Source organism: Vigna radiata, chromosome 8, assembly GCF_000741045.1.
Source record: "Vigna radiata var. radiata cultivar VC1973A chromosome 8, Vradiata_ver6, whole genome shotgun sequence".
Classification (NCBI taxonomy): domain Eukaryota; kingdom Viridiplantae; phylum Streptophyta; class Magnoliopsida; order Fabales; family Fabaceae; genus Vigna; species Vigna radiata.
Genome location: NC_028358.1, coordinates 7855029 through 7858937, shown reverse-complemented (window position 1 = coordinate 7858937; position 3909 = coordinate 7855029).

Here is a 3909-nt window from a genome sequence, read left to right as displayed (position 1 = left end):
TTNNTTNNNNTTTTTCATTCTTCAATTTTACTTCTCTATATGTTACTTTTATTTTTATCTTTATGTTTTAGTTTTTGTAGAAATTGTTGAAGTTTCTGTGTTGGTAAGGAAGTCTGGAAGAAGCTTGAATGTGCTTTTGTGACGCTCCAGTCGCAGAGCGCACAGCTGAAGTGCGCTTAGCGACCAGAGTTTTTTTTAAAGGAGTGGTTTGCTCGCACAGCGCACCACATGCGCTTTGCGAGAGAAAAAAAAATTGATAATTATATTGAGGTTCGCATAGCGCACCACATGCGCTTTGCGTTCCAAAAATTAATTTTCTCTCTCTAAAGCAATTCGCATAGCGCATTTAAATAGCAAAGCGAGAAAAATCACTGAAGCAAACTGGGAGAAATTAAGTGGATAACCGCACAGCGCACTTGTATGGCAAAGCGAGGAGAATTTGGGAAAAATTAAACGTTTAATTAGCAAAGCGCACATCTTGCGCTATGCTAATAACAGTTTGAGGGGGCTTTGTCAAAATATTCGCTTTGCGAAATTTTACACAGAGCGAGAATCAATTAGAAGAGGGTGTTAAATTTTAATTCGCAAAGCGCACAACTGAGGTGCGCTCTGCAAATTCTGTTCCTATTTCACAAAAAAAAAAAGAAAAAAAAAACCAAAAAAAAAATTAAAAATTAAAAAAAAAAATACATAAGTGCACATTCGCATAGCGCACATACGTGAGCTATGCGAATGTTGCATTGTTTGTTAAAAATAACTAAAAAAAAAAAGAAAAAACTAAAAAAAAAAACAAAAAAAAAACAAAATGAAAACGCATAGCGCACAAACTTTTCAGCGCTATGCGAATAAAACCATAAAAACCATTGCTCTCTCCATCTTCCCTCGAAACCCCAACTTTCCTTTCTTCTCTAAGAAAAACTCTCTTCTCTAAATCCATCACCTTCCAGAGACTTCCATCATCATCACCAACGTCGGTGTCGCCGCCGCCATCATCACTGTCATCATTATCCAATTCCCTTCAACCTATCAAATACCTTCCTCCAAAGCTCCAAGAAATTGTCCACCTTTTCCAATCTGTCCGCGAACGCAAGGCCAAATAAGAACAACTCCTCTTCTATGGCAAAAAGCTCAAACCCCTTGAGCCCCACTTCAAAACCAACGACAACAAGGTCCAAGTTTGCGTCTCCACCGGGAGGTTTATGCCGGTGCGTATGCGAACCGGCCATAATATCCGACCCTAGATCGATTTTGATGGCCAAAAATTGTTGTTCAGCGATCCAGGGCATGCGATGGCAAGTGATTCAAGGCAAGCACGAATTAGGATTTCAATTTGAGACTTTGGGGTCCGTTTTAGGGGTTCTTGATTAGGAATTTCTTGTGTATCTACAATTGCAATGAATGAAATTAGGGTTGTGATTTTGATCTATTTCGTTTTGCGATTTGCGAAGGTGAGATTTTACGTTTTGAGTTTGGGTTTAGGAATTTTGTTTGATCTGCGTTTGGGTTTCTTTGAGAGCTTGGGTGAGGTCTATTGACTAACGACCCTGCTTCTTAAGCTCAAGCAACACATTGACAATATCCTAGTCTTCATTTTGTTTTTTCCTATTCGGATCTAGGTGGTTGTCAATGACTTCTTGGAAGAACACATCCAAGGCCTTGAAAGTGTTTTCAAGACAGTCAAACAAGCCGGTGATTTTATCGATCCACCCCAAGAACGAAATGTAATTCGAGACAAAGAAAGAAAGAACGAAATGCCTAGATAAAATGTCCATCATCTGTTTGACTTCAGATTTTCTCCCATTGGAAAAGCTGGAGATCTGTTTGGAGTTGAAGAAATGAATCACACAGATTTTTCTAATTTTTCTCCAGTAGTCATTGAAGGGAGAGAAAATCATCGCTTGGCCGTTGTATGTGAGTTTTAGAGGGCCAAGAGAGGGAGGCCTGATGTAGACATCAATGTCATGGTGATCTGCGTTTGATCTGCGTTTGATCATCAATGTCGTTGAAGGGAGAGAAAATCATCTCTTGGAATTTTGTTTGATCTGCCTTTGGAAATTTTATTTGATCTACGTATAAATATTAAATTAAAAAACCCTATCATCTGTAATTACTTACACATCATCACTCACAAATCAATACAGTGACATGTTGCCTGTGACTGGTGCCACATCATCAATCTATTAACGTCGTTTGGTGAGACTTAACGGAAGGGACAAATTTGACACAAGTTTTACAAAGTATGGACATATTATCAACACTTTTAAAATATGGACTGAATTGACATTAGGGAACGAAAGTAGGGACCAAAGAGGATATTAAACCTTTGTGTATTTAAGGTAACCATTCAACGCTTCTAAAGCTATATGTTTTTTCTTTTCTCCTTTGCTCGGTTGATTTGTAATAAGAAAACATTCATATTCTATAGTTTGGATATTAATTATAAGACTTTTAAAATTGTATTTTTTTAAGGAACACTTGGAAAAAGTATTTAAACATATTTACTACAAAGTTAATAAAAGCATATTATTTAAGTGATACCAGATGTTTTAAGTAATATATTAGAATGTAATTCCTTCTTGTAGTGGGAATTTTTAATCAAGTGTGATTATAGTTGGCATAAGTAAAAATTTGACAATATATTGATTTATTTTCTTTGTTACTCTAAAATATCTGTTTCAATTTTTATTTTTAAGAAAGATGTAAGAATTTTATATATATATATATATATATATATAGAGAGAGAGAGAGAGAGAGTAATAAGAGTAGATAATATATTAAGAAAAAGGGGAATGAGCAATTATTTTTTTCAAACAAAACAATTTTATAAGAAATATTAGAAAAAGCTCAACTCATTTTTTTTAAGAGTTTCATCTCTCTAGAACCCTACACTTTATATCCTCTCTGAATTCTCTCTACCATTTCTCTTAATTGAATCGTTAGAATTTCAATCCGTAGACACGATCCTGACGTTGAGGACTTCAATTGGCACCGATCAACTTCTGGATTTCTAGCGATAAGTTGCTCTTCACTGTTCTATGCTATTTTGGAACCCTAGACCATGCAATCTGCTGGTTGCATGTGTCTTTTGCCTTCTTTCTTCCAATTCCTGTCCCATCCTAGCTCTAAGAGTTGTTCTTGATCACAATTTTATGGTCTGTAAGGTGTTGTTAAGATTCTTAGTGACTTTGGGTACTGTAGAGGCGGGTCTTGAGCTGAGTTGTGAAGTTACAAGGTAAGGGGAGCTAGGTTATTACTTGTTTTGTAACTTAATATATATATATATATATATATATATATATATATATATATATATATATATATATATATATATATATATCTGTGTGTGTGTGTGTGTGTGTGTTTGTGTGTGCGTTTGTGTTTGTGTATTTGTGTGTGTAGTAAACTTTGTGATATGACACTGATTGTACTAGAAACTGGTTGGTGCATGTTGAGTTTTTAGTGTATTTTAAATGATGATCTGTGTACTGAGGATTTTGTGATTATGAACTGAATTGGGATGTTGTGTGATGATAAAATTGATGTTATAGATGTGAATAATCTGTTGTAAGTGTGGTTAGTTATGAAAGGAAGTGAGTTATACTGGTTTTGAGGTGTTTTGAAGGAAATGGGGTAGCGTTTTTTAACAATTGAGGTCTGAGGTGTAATTGGACTGTTGGGATAGTGTTAGTAAGTTTATTATGACTTAATGGGATAATATAATTGGTTAAAAATAGGTTCAAAGTGGTATTTTAAGATTTAGGGCTCTAAGTTGATGAAATAGAGGTTTTAGAGTAGAAACCTATACATAAACACTAAAGAATGATGTTAGGAATGTTTATAACCAACTAGGTAAGTTTAATTGGGTTCATACTATGATCTAGGATCATTAGAAGTTAAGAAAACTGTCTA